This window comes from Panthera pardus, unplaced genomic scaffold, assembly GCF_024362965.1.
Source record: "Panthera pardus isolate Hobbes unplaced genomic scaffold, ASM2436296v1 HiC_scaffold_20, whole genome shotgun sequence".
In the NCBI taxonomy this organism is placed as follows: domain Eukaryota; kingdom Metazoa; phylum Chordata; class Mammalia; order Carnivora; family Felidae; genus Panthera; species Panthera pardus.
Window position 1 is genome coordinate 43,700,393 of NW_026526766.1, and position 17,413 is coordinate 43,717,805.

At 39.6% G+C, this 17,413-nt stretch overlaps 1 protein-coding gene across 5 annotated transcripts in view; it reads left to right on the top strand.

Moving 5' to 3' along the window:
- The first annotated feature begins 1,918 nt into the window (after window positions 1-1,918).
- The window catches only part of DENND4C (DENN domain containing 4C), a 124,717-nt gene continuing 109,222 nt past the window's right edge, over window positions 1,919-17,413 (top strand). For 2 of the 5 annotated variants that reach the window (XM_053907977.1, XM_053907979.1), the window contains exon 1: window positions 1,922-2,269. The gene's annotated coding sequence lies outside the window, so the exon portion shown is untranslated. Of the gene's footprint in view, window positions 2,270-17,413 lie in introns of all 5 variants that reach the window. The other 3 variants (XM_053907978.1, XM_053907980.1, XR_008424210.1) reach the window with 2 other exon arrangements.

A 17,413-nucleotide genomic window follows, 5' to 3' on the forward strand; every position in this document is an offset into this window, starting at 1 on the left:
TTAGTTGGGTGATTCTGGCTCGGGGTCTGTCAGGAGGCTAAAATAGAGGTGTTGGCTGTGGCCACAGTCCTCTCAAGGCTCAACTTGCAAGGATACACTTCTGAACTCCTTCACAGAGCTGCCTGATGACATGGTAGCTGGCTTCCCCTAGAGTAAGCAATTCAGGAGGATAAGACAGAAAGAATCCAAGAGTGAAGCCACAGGTTTTTTTAATAGCCTCATGTTGTTAGAGACATCTCATCACTCCTGATGTATTCTGTGTGTTAGAAGCTAGTCAATAAGCCCACCCCACACCCAATGTAAGGAGATTACACAAGGGCATAACGCAGGAGGCAGAGATCATTGTAAGGTACAATGAAAGGCTGTCTATCACATGCGCTAAGTATTGATTACTAGACTGGTCTGTTTGACATTATAGCTTATTGTAAATTAATAAATGATCTTCTTGTGAATATTATTTTACCCACTTTACACATAAGGAAAATTAAGTAACTTGCCAGAGAAGTGGAAGAAAGTGAGGGAACCATGATTTATGTCAGTCATTCATCAAATACTTTTTGAAAGTCTATCATATAATGGAGCACCTGGGTGGCTCAGTTGGTTAAGCCTCTGACTTCAACTCAGGTCATGATCTCAGGGATGCTGAGTTCCAGCCCCGCGTGGGGCTCTGTGCTGACAGCTCAGAGCCTGGAGCCTGCTTTGGATTCTGTCTGTCTGTCTCTCTCTCTCTGCCCCTCCCCCACTCACAGTCTCTTTCTCCCTCAAGAATAAACATTAAAAAAAAAAAAAAAAAAACAGTTTCTGCTATTGGCTGCAAAACTCAAACCATTCGTATATACAATAAACTTCAGAAGTAAACGGACAACAAGGCGCTCATGACCGAGGTCTAACCTTACGCTTTTTGGCAAAAGGGCAGATTGAATCAAGAAAGTAATTCTCAGGAAAATGATCATTATATATGTAAATACTCATCAGATATACACAAATATTACCAGTTCTAAATTTGACCTGTCATGAAATCTGTGAAATCATTCACCATTTACTTTTATTTTTTTGCCAGGAGGTAAAAAGCGTTTCAAACCACTTGCTTCTTCCTGAATAACTAATTGTTATTCTTTCTCACTGTAATAACTTCCAAATGTTGTCAAAAATATTTTGCAAAATTTGCATGGAGGCGAAAGGAATTTGCGTGCATCCATGTAGACACGGAGCCTAAACTTAGGAGGCAGGAGAGAACTGGTTAAACAACCCATTTCCACATTCGGAGTCCCCATCCCGAAATCTCGGCCCAGGTAGCGACACGGAGCGCGGCCAAGGACTCTCTTGGGGCGCTGCAGCCGGAAAAGGACTTCGGGAAGCCCCAGTCGGCGGGTCTCTATCCGGCCTCAGAGGCGCCCCCCGTCATGCGTGGAAATTTCAGTTCTCATCCCGGAAAGGAAAACTTCTCGTCCAGGGACGTGAATCCCGCTCAGCATTCTTCTCCCAGGACTGAGGGACTCGGCGTCCCTTTCCCCGTTTTTGATAAACCCTAGAGGAGCAGCCGCCACCTGCCTGAGGCCGGGGCGATAAACCCACACCACACAGAGTCGGAGCCCCGCAAGAAGGGCAGCAGAGTAGCGCCCTGGGCCCTTCCTTCACTCCCAGCTCCTTTTCCGCGAGGGACCCGCGGAGCGAATGCGGAGGAGGGGCTCCAAAGGGGCCGGGCTGGGACCTCGCACCCCGCGGGGGTCGCGGCGGGAGGCGGGGGGAGGGGAGCAGTGACCGCGCGGCCTCGGCCCTCCCCGGGGGCGGGACTCTAGCACTGCCCCGCCCCCGCGGCCTCCCTTTTCCACCCCTCCCCCCACGCCCTTTTCCACCCACCCCCGCAGTAGGAAAGGGAGAGGGAGGGGGAAAAGGAAAGTGCTGTTCTGTGGAAAAGGGCGGAAGGAGGGGGAGAAAAAAAGAAAAGGGAACAGGAATATGGCCGTCAGCTGTCGGGGCGGCACTGCAGCCGGCTGCTACTAGGCGACCCGCCGCCCGCACCGCCGGACCCGGGAGAACCGAGGCGCCCGCGCGGGCTCGCGCTCCCGGCCGTTATCGCTGCATGCGGCGCCCCTCGAGACCGAGCCCGTCAGGCGGCGCAGGCGCAGATCGGGCCGTGGCGGCGGCGGCCGCGGGAGCAAGTCCCCCCGCCCGGCTGTGGCGAGGGCGCGCAGGCCGCGTAGCCGGCGCTTTCATGTCCCAGCAAGGGGCTGTGTCTGGGTGGCACTGAAGGTGGAGCAGGCGGCAGGTGAGTCTGCGGTGGAGGGCCTTTCAAAGCGGACGAACCCTGCGGCGCGCCTCCACTCGGCCCGCGCTCCCGGGCTGAGAGGGCGCGGGACAGGTAGCAACTCGGAGGGTTGAGTTCCGATGGCCCGCCTGCGGGGGGTAGCCAAGGAGGCGGATAGTGGCCAGGGCTGGCGTTCCCGGCCTAGTTTCTCCGCTGTTTCCGGGGGCGGGGAGTCCCTGGAGCCTGCGGGGTGTGATGATGGGGGAGAGGCCGCGCCAGGACGGGCCTCCCCGCGCCGCCCGTCCAGGCTCCAGAGAGCCACTCGCAGGACGCGCGAGGGGTCTGGGCCCTGGGGACCTCCGGGGCGACGGCCGTCTGGGAGGGGGCAGGGCGGGGAGAGGGCGGGGATTGGGGCACAGGGGGCGGGGAGCCAGGGCAGGGGTCTGGGCGCGAGGAGAGACCTGGGGGCCCGGGCAGGTGTCGCAGGTGAATTGAGGGCATTTCCTCCTCTGCATTACCGTGGCTGAACCTCAGGGCTTCCTTGTGGGGAATGACTTTTCGGAAGACTGGTTCCATTCAACTCCGAGTGACTAAACACAAATAAAACCAACTAATGAGCCCCTAGAGCTGACTTGTGTAAAGAGCTGTAACTTTTCTACACCGAGGATGCTGTACTTTGTTTTTTCTTTGGATGCTTCATGAACCTTTTTCCCTCCCGAGGACCGTCTCATCAGAACAAATAAGGAATGACCCAGTTTTTAAATAGTACCCCCGCCCGGTCCCATTATGTGTTTTTTTTTTTCACACGGGAAAATTTAGGGCAGTTACCGAAGTCACTTGTGCAAATGTGAGGGTTAAGTGTCATCTCCAGTAATGAACTGTGTGTTTTTGCCGAAGAGAGATTGTCAAGCACTGTAATCTGGGAATTTGATTTACTGAGACTTTAATTGTGTGCAAACTCGTGTTAAGTCGCTAGACTCCAGTTTACGTGGGGATAGATCTTCCTTTCCGGTTTAGAAGGTGAAGGATATAGTAGAATATAGGAAAGAATTTTAGTGCTAAGACGCCAAGTTTTCTATAAGTACTTGATCTGAGGCTATCGTGTGAAATGAAGCGCATTGTTTATGATGATCTGTGTGCACATGAGAGCAAAATCACTATCAAAAGGAAAACTATCTTTGAGCGTTAGTCAGTTCTTGATCAATATAATCATGAAAAAAAAGCCCTTATATTTTATTTTCTGCCCTGTTATTTGTATTACTGTTAAAAAGTTGGTTAACTGTCTTGGTGTGAGACTGGGGACTCAGAAATGAATTTCGATTTGTATCCATGAGGATGATCTGCCTCATACAGGCTTGCTTTGACTCCTTTTTCTAGCAATGGCAAACTCAGTCCACACTTTCACCTACATCGATATCTCCTGTGGCCATTTTGCAAAAGAGTTGATTTTTTTTTTTTTGTATTACAGATTTACTGAACTGATAATAGGCCAGTTGACTTTGGCCATGGTACCTCACTTAGTGTACTACTGTTTAGACTTGTTAATTTGGATAATAGAAAAGCGATGATGTTAGAAATGTTGAAGTTGTATCTTGGAGTAATTTACTCTTGTATAATTTGTAAATGAGAGCATTCTGTTGTTGAGAGTAAACATAGTATTTTGTAGTATAAACTCGAGTTTCCAAGCTGAAGAAATTGGCAGTAGAGATGGTGTGTGGAGAGTGTTCTTAAAACGCAAATGTTTTAAATTACAAGGAACTGCAGTGATGTGTAGGCTGTAAAAATTCACAGTGCCAGACTTAGAAGGTTATTTGGTTGAGGTGCTCTCTATAAAGAAACATGTTAAGTGTCTTCAATAAAAGCTAATTTGTAGCTATACACAAGGGATTTTTGCATGATAAAGATACATAAAGGCACCTTTGCTCTTTATGTCTCTTTCAGTTATGACCAGAACATGTCATATTTTCTTTGGAGTTTCCTGCCTGGATAGTTACTGATTTTGTATTGGCTCTTCTTGCTGCTCAGTTTGAAAGTTAGGTTTCAGTCTTAGCCTTGCAGCCTATGTACAGGTTGAAAAGAAAAAGAAAGCTGCTGAGTCAGAGGCAGGTTGTCTTATTTGGTCTTTCTGATTTGCAGCAGGGAATTTCTGTTATAATTTCAATTTCCAATATAATATGCTTGCTGAAATTTGGTTAGTGAGGGCAAATAAGCTTTCCTAATACACAAATTAAAATTTTACCTTCTCTCAGCTGGTGCCAGGAGTTTTCTCTCCTCTTGCAGATTGTCGGTTTGACAGACTCAGTAAATGGGATGCCTTGTTGGGATGGAAGATTCCTTTGTAAGGGTTAAAAATTGGGGAAAATTTTACACAGTACAGCTAGCGTAAAAGTGTATGTTTAGCATCAGATTGTAGGAAATTCCAAAATCAGATAATTTTATTATTTGAAAATTCAAACAGTATTTTTTGGGATGAAATTAGGTAGTTTATAAACTTAAAATTTTTTTCTACTTATGGCAGTACGTAATACATATAAATAAGTGTAATAGAGCTTAATGTGCTGCTTGAAAACTTTTTATTGGAAAGAAATATAACATGATTAAAGGAAATTCCAAAGGGAAAAAAATTGATTCTCACATATCTTACATTTTTCTGTATTCTTATTCTATTTGTATAATATATTAATCAGTAAAGTATACTAATCCTATCTATACTTGTGTATGATTCTGTGGGTAATATTCATATAATTGTCTTTTTAAGCATCACATTTTCCCCTGGTGCTGCATATTAATATTATTTTATGGTTTTGTAATAGTCCAAAGTTTTACTGTTTCACAGTGGATTTAACTTTTTCTCTGTGTTTTAGCATTTTACTAATTCCACTTTATTACTCTTAAATGATGTGATAATGAAATCATTTTGCTAATATGATGGTCCAAACCAAATTACTTTTTAAACTTTTGAGGGAGTAAGCATTCTTTGAACTGTTTCATTTGCAGTGGATTATTAGGGCTCCTATAATATAGTTTTCAGTTGAAAACAAAATTAAAGATGAAAAGCTATAGATGTGTATGACTTGAATTTATTGAGTACATATCAAAATATAAATTCACAGTTCTCCCTATTACTGACTTACAAGTTTCTATGTCAACTAATTTTACTTTAAAAATATAATAAGTAATATTCTTATAGGAATTCTTTTTTTTTTAAGTTTATTTATTTTGAGTGTACAAGCATGCAAGTGAGGGAGGGGCAGAGAGAGAGGGAGAGAGAGAGAATTCGAAGCAGCTCCACGCTATCAGCATAGAGCCCTGACCAGAGGCTCGAATCTGCAAACCACAAGATCATCACCTGAGCCGAAATGAAGAGTTGGAGGCTTTAGTTACTGAGCCACCTGGGCGCCTGCCCCTCTTATAGGAATTCTTTTTTTTTTTTTTTCCTTTTTGCAGGAATGAATTTTATTTTATTTTATTTTTTTAATATGAAATTTATTGTCAAATTGGTTTCCATACAACACCCAGTGCTCATCCCAACAGGTGCCCTCCTCAATGCCATCACCCACTTTCCCTTCCCTCCCACCCCCATCAACCCTCAGTTTATTCTCAGTTTTTAAGAGTCTCTTATGGTTTGGCTGTCTCCCTCTCTTTTTTTTTCCTTCCCCTCCCCCATGGTCTTCTGTTAAGTTTCTCAGGATCCACATAAGAGTGAAAACATATGGTATCTGTCTTTCTCTGCCTGACTTATTTCACTTAACACTCTCCAGTTCCATCCACGTTGCTACAAATGGCCAGATTTCATTCTTTCTCATTGCCAAGTAGTATTCCATTGTGTATATAAATCAATTTCTTTATCCATTCATCGGTTGATGGACATTTAGGCTCTTTCCATAATTTGGCTATTGTTGAAAAGGAATTCTTAATAATTAAAGTAATATTGTGAAAAATAAATAAAAGTAGTATTGTGGGACATAAATGTTTTTCATTGTATCTTATTTCAACCAAATCTACTATTTACAAATCTAGATTTAAAATCTTTTGACTTATACAAGAGTAATTTTATAGGATTTTAAAAGTCTTTGTAATATTTTATATGATTCCTTGAATCTGGTTTTTTATTGTGTATATGCAGTTCATATATATCTTAATTTAGGGATGCTTAGATCCTAAAAGCCTAGATGTTATGAGTCTCTTTTTAATTATGGAAAAAAGAATCTGTTAAATAGGTACTGTGCTATCTGCTAGGGATAAAAGATGAATAACATACAGTCTAAATATTAATGGCTAAGGAGCACTTGGGTGGCTTAGTCGGTTAAGCATCCGACTTTGGCTCAGGTCATGATCTCTTCGCCTTTGTGAGTACTAGCCCCTCGTTGGGCTCTGTGCTGACAGCTCAGCCTGGAGCCTGCTTTGGTTTCTGTGTCTCCCTCTCTCTCTGCCCCTCCCCTGCTCACACACTCTCTCTCCCTCTCTCTCTCTCTCTAAAAAATAAATAAACATTAAAAAAGTTTTTTTTAAATATTAAAAGCTAGTAAGGTAAACAGTCTTATAAATAAATATCATAGCTACAACATGACATATCCAGAATAGAGCAAACTTCTCTATAGGAGCAGGGGGAAGTCCCTAAACTGTGTCTGGTGTGGATTAGAGAGGGTAATTTACATAGAAGGAGGCATTTGATTTAAAACTCAAAGAATGATATGAAAGGTACAAAGTAATGAAAACATGGTGGATTTTATCAAAATACAAGTAATGTAGTGTGGGGGCACAGGTAGTTTGGAGGGAAGTGGAGAGTAAGCTGGAGGGGAAAGCAGAGGCTATGTCATGAAGGGTCGTAAAAGTCAAATAAGAAATTGAGACTGTACATTGTAGGGAACATAAAACCATGTAATGATTTTAGGCTGTTAAATATCTTTGGCTCAATTGTATGAAGGATGGATTTGGGAAAGCAGCTTGAGTGAGGCTGCAAGTTCATCAGTCAGAAGATCTTGAGGGCATCCAGGTGAGAATTGAGAACAGCAGTGGTAGGGATGGAAAAAAATGAATAAATTGAGAACTATCATGTAATACATACATTTACTCTGGCTCAGAAGCCTTGTCTCTAGCCATATCTTCTCCTTGTCTTCTTGTCCAGTGTGTACCTGTCACACCAGCTAACTTAGATTCTTTCTCTTAGAGCCCTTGTTTATGCTATTCCATTTACATGTTAGTTTTTCTGAGCTGTTTTTCCTGATCACACTGTCTATTTAGGGGGAAAAGTTATTATCATTCCACTTAGTTATTTTATTCTGTAGAGTTTCTTTTCTTACCTTCCTTCATATTTGTTTCCCTTACTAGTTTTGGAGGTTGTATATGATCTGACTCCTTTTTATTTTTTGTAAGTGTGGGTCTATTTCTAGTTTCTTTTTCTGTTCCGTTGGTCTATGTATTTTTTAAATATTTGTTTATTTTGAGAGAGCGACAGAGAGAGAGAGCACACGAGCGAGCTCATGCGCATGCACGTGCAAACAGGGGAGGGGCAGAGAGAGAGAGAGAGGGAGAGAATCCTAAGGAGGCTCCACACTGGCAGCACAGAGCCCAGTTCAAGGCTTGATTGCAGAAACCTGGAGATCATGACCTGAGCTGAAATCAAGAGTCAGTTGCTCAACTGACTGAATTTATGCAGGCGCCTGTCTTGGCCTAGATTCTTATACTAATACTATATCGTCTTTATTTCTTTATAGCAAGCCTTACAGTCAGGTAGCATATGTCCTTCAACATTGTCTTTTTTCAACATTGCTTTGGTTATTTTGGATCTTTTGCATTTTCATATAAACTATAGACTAAGCTTGTCAGTGTTTACAAAAAGCCTGATGAGGAGAATTGACATCTTAATAATATTGAGACTTCTGATATTTTAACATGGTATATCTCTCTATGTATTTAGGTTTCTTTAGTTTTTTTTCTCTGCAATGTTTTTGTGATTTTCCTTTTATAGGCTTTGTATATATTTTGTTCAGCTTATCCTGAAGTATTTAATGTTTTTTTGATACTTTCCATTGTTAATGAAACTGTATTTAAAATTTTTTTCTTCAACTTTTGTTGATATTGTAAAAGATACAATTGATTTAGTTGTCTTACTAAATTCACTTTTTTTTAATTCACTTTTTAATTCTAGTAGCTTTCAAGTAGATTCCTTACGATTTTCTTCATACACAGTCATGTCTGCAGAGAAAGCCATTTTTGCTTCTTATTTCCAGCGTATGCCTTTTGTTTCTTCTTGCCTTATTGCCACTGCTAGATCAGTGGTATTCACTAGAAATATAATGTAATTTAGAATTTCTAGTAGCCCCACAATAAGAGGCAACAATAAGTCAGTCATTAAATGTAATATATTTTTTATTTCATTACCTCTAGCATATTATTCACATGTGTAGTAGTTTCCTCAGCACTGTCATAACAAATTACCACAAACCATGTGGTTTAACAGAACAGAAATTTATTCTATCTCAGTTCTGGAAACTAGAGGTCTGAAATCAAGGTGTTGGCAGGTACATGCTCCCTCTGAAGGCTCTAAGAAGAATTCTTTCCTTGCCTCCTCGTATTTCTGATGGTTGCAGGCAATCCTTAGATATAGGGCTATTGAGAGTTGCTCTTTCTTCTTATGTCAGTTTTGGTAATTTGTGTGTTAAACATTTTGACCATTTCAAATAAGTTGTTGAATATATTGGTGTGAAAGAAAATATTTATAATATTTCCTTGTGATCTTTTTAACATCTAACAATATACCTTTCATTCCTCATATTAGTAATTTCACCTTTCACTTTTTTCTTGATTTAGAGTTATTGATTTTTTTTATTGCTATTGCTTGTCCATTTTCAATTTTACTGATTTCTGCTCTTTTTATTTTTTTCCTCTACCTTTGGTTAATTTGTTTTTCTTTTTTTAGCATCTTAAGGTGGACACTTATATCACTGATTTAAAAACTTTCCTGTTTCCTGGGACACCTGGGTGTTTGTGAGTTTGAGCCCTGCATCCAGCTCTGTGCTGACAGCGAGGAACCAGCTTGGGGTTCTCTCTTTCCTTCTTTCTCTGCCCCTCCCTTGCTTGCATGCATGTGCACACTCTTTCTGTCTCTCAAAATCAATAAACTTTAAATAAATTAAATAAATAAGTAAATAAATAAAAATTTCTTTTCTAATATAAGTGCTTAAAGCTATAAACTTCCTTCTAAACATTACTTTAACTGCATTTTACACGTTAATTTCTGTTATTTTTTTTAACTTAAAAAAATTTTAAATATTTATTTTTGAGAGAGAGTCAGAAAGTGAGCAGGGAGGGGTAGAGAGAGAGGAGATACAGAATCTGAAGCAGGGTCCAGACTCTGAGCTGTCAGCACAGAGCCTGATGGGGGCTTGAATCCACAAACCGTGAGATCATGACCTGAGCTGAAGTCGGATGCCTAACTGACTGAACCACCTAGGTGCCCCTAAATTTTTTTTTTTTTTTTTAATAATTTTAGAGAGCATGAGTGGGGGAGAGGGGCAGAGAGGGAGGGAGGGAGGGAGGGAGAGACAGAGAGAGAGAGAGAGAGAGAGAGAGAGAGAGAAAGAATGAGTCCCAAGCAGGCTCCATGCTCAGCACAGAGCCTAACATGGGGCTCCATCCCATGACCCTGGCATCATGACCTGAGCTGAGACCAGGAGTTGGATGCTCAACTGACTGAGCTACCCAGGTACCCTAATTTCTGTTATTTTCATTCAGCTCAGAATATTTTCTAACTTCTCTTGTGATTTTTTTTTCTTTGACTGATGGATTATTTGGAAGAGTGTCTTTTAATTTCTGAATACTTATGGAATTTTATAAGATGTCTTCCTATTACTGATTCCAAATTTAATTCCACTGTGGTCAGAGAACATGTTGTGTATGATTTATATTTTTTAAAATTTATCCAGACTTGTTTTATGGGCCAGCATCTTGTTTCTCTGAGTGAATGTTCTATGTGCACTTGAAAAGAACTTGTATTTTGCTGTTGTTGGGTGGACTTTTCTATAAATATCATTTATGTCGAGATGATAGTGTTCTTCAAATATTATGTATTCTTGCTGATTTTCTGTATGCTTGTTCTAATTACTAAGTGAGGAGTGTTGGACTCTCTTTAATTGCGGATCTGTTTATTTCTCCTTTCAATTCTGTCAATTTGCACATGAAAAGATGCTCAACATCACTCATCATCAGGGAAATAAAAATCAGAACTACGTTGAGATACCACTTCACACCTGTCAGAATGGCTAAAATTAACAACACAGGAAAGATGTTGGTGAGGATGTGGAGAAAGGGAACCCCCTTAAACTGTTGGTGGGAATGCAAACTGGTGTAGCCACTCTGGACAATAGTATGGACACCCAAGAAGTTAAAAATAGAACTATCTTATGACCCAGCAATTGCAGTAGTAGGTATCTGTCCAAAGGATACAAAATTACTGATTTGAAGGGGCACATGCACCCTGATGTTTATAGCAGTATAATAAAAAGTAGCCAAATTATGGAAAGAACCCAATGTCCATAGACTGATGAATGGATAAAGAATGTGTGGTATGTGTATACATACATATATACATAGATACGTGTGATGGATATCAAAAAGAATGAAGTCTTGCCATTTGCAATGACGTTGATGAAGCTAGAGTGTATTATGCTAAGCGAAAGAAGTTAGAGAAAGACAAATACCATATGATTTCACTCATATGTGGAAAAAAATGTTTGTAATGTTTATTTTTGAGAGAGAGAGAGTGCAAGTGGGATAGGGGCAGAGGGAGAAGGAGATATAGAATCTGAAGCAGGCTCCAGGCTCTGAGCTGTCAGCACAGAGCCCGACCTGGAGCTTGAACTCATGAACTTCGAGATCATGACCTGAGTCAAAGTCAGTCACTTAACCGACTGAGCCACCTAGGCGCCCCTCATGTGTGGAATTTAAGAAACAAAATAGATAAACATAGGGGAAAGGAAAAACAAAAGGGAGGCAAACCATACGTGACTCTTAACTATAGAGCTTAAAGCTTTGGAAACCTCTGATCTCTTTTTACCGCTTCTGTAGTTTTGCCTTTTCTAGGATGTTATGTAAATGGAATCATATAGTAGTTAGTCTTTTTATTTTTATTTTTTTTATGTTTGTTTATTTTTTTTGGGGGGGGGGCAGAGGGAGAGGGAGAGAGAGAGAGAGAATCTGAAACAGGCTCCATGATGATGTGGGGCTTGATCTCAGGGACTGTGAGATGACTGCCTAAGCCGAAATCCAGTCAGAGGCTTAACCAACTGAACCACCCAGGGGCTCCCCCACAGTTCTTTTCAGATTAGCTTCTTTCACTTTGCAGTATGCACTTAAGGTTCCTCCATGTTTTTTTTCATGGCTTGAGAACTAATTGCTTTTTTTCACTGAATCATCCGTTGTATGAATGTGTCACAGTTTGTTTATCCATTTATCTATTGAATGACATCTTCTCTGCTTCCAGTTTTTGGTGATCATGAATAAAGCTGCTATAAACATTGTATGTAGGTTTTGCATAGACAAAAGTTTTCAAACACATTGGGTAGATACCTAGGAGGCTGGCTGCTGGATCATATGGTAAGCTTACCTGTAACTTTGTAAGAAACCATTAAACTATCTTCCAAAGTGGCTGTTCCATTTTGCATATCCATGAGCAGTGAATTTCCTGTTCTTTCTATATTCTTATCAGCATCTGGTGTCAGGTCTTCTTTTTTTTTAATTTTAGCTACTCTAATGGAGGTGTATTGGTATCTCTTTTAAGTTTGCATTTCTCCAGTGACACTGAGCATTTTTCATATACATATTTGTCATGTGTATATCATCTTTGGTGAAGTATATGTTCAAATCTTTTCCGTATTTCTTTTTTACTTGTTGGGTTGTTTGTTTTCTTACTGTTGAGTTTTTTTGCATATTTTGTGTACCTGTCCTTTATCAGATATCTGTTTTGCAAATATTTTCTCACTCTGCAGCTTGTCTTTTTATTCTCTTCACAGTGTCTTTTACAGAGCAGAAGTTTTTAATAGATTCTACCTTAATCTTTATTTCATGGATTGTGGTTTTGCTATCTAAAAACTCATTGCCAGGGACGCCTGGGTGTCTCAGTCGGTTAAGGGTCTGACTTTAGCTCAGGTCATGATCTCATGGTTCGTGGGTTTGAGCCCCATGTCAGGCTCTGTGCTGACAGCTCAGAGCCTGGAGCCTGCTTTGTATTCTGTGTGTGTCTCTCTCTGTCCCTCCCCTGCTCATGCTCTGTCTCTCTCTTAAAAATAAATAGACATTTAAAAAAATAGTAAAAACTCATCGCCAAACCCAAGATCCTACATTTTCTTCTGGAAGAAAGGTCTATGATCTATTTTATTTTACTTACCTATTAATTTTTATTTACTTATTTTTAGAATATTTATTTATTTTGAGAGAGAGAGAGAGAGAAAGAGCATGACCAAGGGAGGGACAGAGAGGGAGAGAGAGAATCGCAAGCAGGTTACGTGCTGTCAGTTCAGAGTTGGTCGTGATGCTTGATCCCACAAACCAGGTAGGTGATCACGACCCGAGCCAAAATCAAGAGTCAGATGCTCAGCCTACTGAACCACCCAGACCCCCCTAGGATCCATTTTAAATGATTTTTTGTAGAAGGTATAAGATCTCAATCTAAATTTGTTTGTTTTGCATATGGAGGTTCAGTTTTCCACCACTATTTGTTGAAAGACTATCCTTTCTCCATTGAATTGCCTTTGCTGTTTTGTCAAAGGTCAGTTGTGTCTTTGTTTAAAACGTTTCCTAGAGGTAGCTTAGAGTTGAGTCTTATTTTTGTTAACCCAATCTAATAATTTCTATCTTTTATTATTTATTTATGTTAAGTGTTTATTTTGAGAGAGAGAGAGGGAACGTGCAAGTGCAGGAGGGGCAGAGAGAGAGAGGAGAGAGAAACTCAAGTAGACTCTGCTCAGCCCAGAGCTGAAGAGGGGCTCGATCTCATGACTGTGAGATCCTGACCTGAGTCAAAATCAAGAGTCTGTCGCTCAACCCACTAAGCCACTCAGGCACTACTCTGTTTTTTAATAGGCGTTGTTAGACCACTTAAAATTAAAAAAAAAAAAAAAAAAAAAATCAATTTTATTGAGAGATCTAATTTATACATCATAAAATTCACCCATTTAAAGGAAACATTTCAGTGTTTCTTAGTATACTTACAGAGTTTTGCAATCATCAGTGTAATCTATTTTAGAGCAATTTCATCACTCCAGAAAGAAATCTTGTGTTCATTAGCAGTCACTGTCTAATCCCTCACTCCCCAGCCCTAGCCCTTGGCAAGTACTAATCTATTTTCTGTCTCAGTAAAATTTGCCTATTCTAGACATTTCATATCAATGAAATCATACAATATGTGATCTTTTGCAACTAGCTTCTCTCATTTAGGATAAGGTTTTTGAGGTTCATTCATGTTGTATAAGTTTCTAATTGTGGCAAAATTGGGGCATCTGGGTGGTGCAGTCAGTTGAATGTGACTTTTGCTGAGGTCATGATATCACAGTTCGTGATTTCAAGCCCCCATATCAGGCTCGCTGCTGTCAGCACAGAGCCTGCTTTGGATCCTCTGTCCCCCTCTCTCTGCCCCTACTTCACCGTGCTCTCTAAAAAAATCAATAAACACTTAAAAGAAAAAGACTTAATTGTGGCAAAATTCACATAACATAAAATTCACCATTTAACTGGGTGGGGAATGGGCGAAATCAAGTGGGTGAAATGGGCCCAACCCCATTTAGGTCACCCTAAAATGGGTGAAACCCCAATTTCATGGGGGTGAAAAGTACACAGCATAGGGAATATAGTCAGGGGTATTGTAATAGCATTGCATGGTGACAGATAGTAGGTATACTTGAGGTGAGCAAAGCAGAATGCAGACTTGTGAAATCATTATGTCTGGTACCTAAAACTAATGTAACATTGTTACATGGTATCAACTATAATTTTAAAAAATAGTAAAAAAAAAGTCCCATTTTAACTATTTAAGAATGTACAATGCAGTGGCATGTAGTACATTCACAATGCTATACAACTGTTACCACTATCTAGTTCCAGAATGTTTTCATCACCCCCAAAGGAAACTCCTTTCCTTGTAAGCCATCATTCCCCATGCTCCTCTATCCCCAACCCCTGGCAACCAGTAGTCAACTTGCTTTTTCAGTTGGATTTGCCTATTCTGGATATTTCCTATAAATGGAATTATACAGTGGGCGCCCGGGTGGCTCAGCTGGTTGAGTGTCTGACTTCGGCTCAGGTCATGATCTTGTGGTCTGATCTGTGAGTTTGAGCCCCACGTCGGGCTCTGTGCTGACAGCTCAGAGCCTGGAGCCTGTTTCAGATTCTGTGTCTCCCTCTCTCTCTGCCCCACCCTTGCTTGTGCTCTGTCTCTCTCTGTCTTTCAAAAATGAATAAACATAAAAAAATTAAAAAAAAGGAATTATACAGTATGTGACTTTTTAAAATTGAGGCAAAACTGGCATACAACATTAGTAGTTTTAGGTGTACAGCATAATAATTCAATTTTTGTGTACATTACCAAGTGATCACCATAATAAGTCTAGTTACCATCTGTTACACCGTGCAACTGCTCCTCTTCACCCATGTCCCTATCTCCAACCTCCTTCCCTCTGATAACTACTGATCTCTGCTCTGTATCGATGAGTTTTGTTTGCTGGTTTGTTTTGTTTATTAGATTCCACATATAAGTGAAATCATATAGTAATTGTCCTTCTCAGTCTGACTTATTTCACTTAGCATAATACCCTCAAGGTCTGTCCATGCTGTCACAAATGCAAGATTTCCTTCTTTTTATGGCTGAGTAGTATTCCAGTGCATGTGTGGGTGTATACACACACACAGCTTTATCCATTCATCCATCAGTGGACACTTATGTTGTTTCCATGTCTTGAGTATTGTAAATAATGCTGCAGTGAACATAGGGGTGAATATTTTTTTTGAACTAATGTTTTTGTTTTCCCAGAAGTGGAATAACTGGGTCATATGGTATTTCTATTTTTATTTTAAGGAACCTCCATATTGTTTTCCATAATGGCTACACCAATTTATATTCCCACGGACAGTGGATGATAGTTCTCTTTTTTCCACAGCCTCTCCAACACTTCTTTCTTTTTGATAATAACCATTCTGACAGGTGTAAGGTAATATATCATTGTGGTTTTGATTTACATTTCCCTGCTAATTACTAATGTTGAACATCTTTTCGTGTGCTGGTTGGCCACTGACCTTTCTGTCTGGCTTCTTTCACTTAGCTTAATACTTTCTAGGTTCATCCATGTTAGACCATGTATCAGTAGTACTTCTTTTTATGCCTGAGTAATGTTCTGTTGCATTGAAATAACACATTTTGTTTACTGATTCTGACTTGATAGGTATTTGGGTTTTTTCTGTTTTGGCTATTTTAAGTAGTGCTGCTATGAATATTTGTGTATGTGTTTATAGGGACATATGTTTTTGTTTGTCATGGTAGACAAATTTAGTGAAATTATTGATAAGGTTGGGTTTGAATCTATTATCTTGCTATTTATTTTTAATTTGTCCTGTCTGTTTGATGTTCCTTTTTGGACTGAATATATTTTAGTATTCTTTTCATCTCCACATTGGCTTGTTAGTGATAGATAGGTTTGTTTTTTTTTTTAAGTAATTGCCTTAGGGCTTATAAATGCATCTTTAAGTTAACCACAGTCTTCCTTCAAATAGTATTATACTATGTTGTATATTACCCAAGACTCCTCCCTTCTTCCTCATCATTAAAAACAGTAATACTAGTTCTACATTATTGGGTTATGAATGTCAAATGAGCTAATGGATGTAAAATACTTTGAACATAGCTCATGCTTTTATTTATATTGCGAATAATAGAAAAAAACTTCATTAGAATTTCTGGAATTTGTAGATTGTTTCTTTTCCAGCCTGCTTTAGCTGCCTACTTCCATGATCACAACCAGGACTGTTGGTTCTCAATTTGACTGTACATTACAGTTAACTGAGCAGCTTAAAAAATATTTATGGTAACATGTCACCCTTAAATTCTTATTTTATTGGTTTGGTATGTATTTTTTAAAGTGTTCCAGCTGGTTCCAATGTGTAGTTAGTGTAGAGAACCATTACCCTGGACTTTATGACCATAATCTTTAACTTAAAGTATTTTAAGCATCTAACTGACTTCCATTTCCTTTTTTGCCAGCTTATCTATTCTGGTACCCTTATTTGACATTTTTTACATTCCATTGAGATCCAGGGCATTAGCCACACCATTTTTTCACTGTCTATTAACCCCCTCATAGAGTAATTTCTTTCCTTACCCAATTACATTGATTCAGTGAAAAAAAAAAAAAATTAATGCCTATAGGTGTTTTGTACTATTTTGTGAGGTCAAGTTGTCAACTCCCTTGTTCCTCTCTTCCTTACTGTAATCGAGGTACAACTTCAGCCCTGATTAAATTCATTGCTTTGCCAACTCTACTTCCTTCAACCTGAGCAGCTGAGTGTCACTAGAGAAAACAAAGAACAGTGCTGATTGGTCTCACTTTAATTTACGGCCACAAGTTATCACTTGTGCCCCCACCATTATGTAGTCATTTTCCTGTTCCACTTTCATTACTAAGAAGACCATTTAATCTCTTTTCTTTCTATATTCTTGGCCATATGTGTGTGTGTGTGTGTGTGTGTATTATGTGTGTATCTATCTATCTATATGTATATACTTCAAAGAGGTCTTCCTTGATTGCACTATAAGATGAGCCCTTGCATTACCACTTTCTTTCCCTCTGTCTTGCTTTATTTTTCTTCATAGTACTTATGTTTTCTGAAATTATTTATAAAATTATACTTGTTTATTGATTGTTTCCCAACTATGATATAAGATCCGTACAGACAGGCATTTGGTGTTTTCACTGCTTTAATTCCCAGCATTTAGAACAATGTCTGAGGCTCAGTCATAGGTTGTTAATAAACTAGCAGTGATTGATTAGTAAACATAAGAGCTCTTGCCCATTGGCCACAAAACTATAAAATACTTAGGAATAATCCACTCAAGACCTGGATGAAACAAACTATGATACTTTGCTTAAAGGCTTAAAAAAAAAAAAGACTTGAATAAAA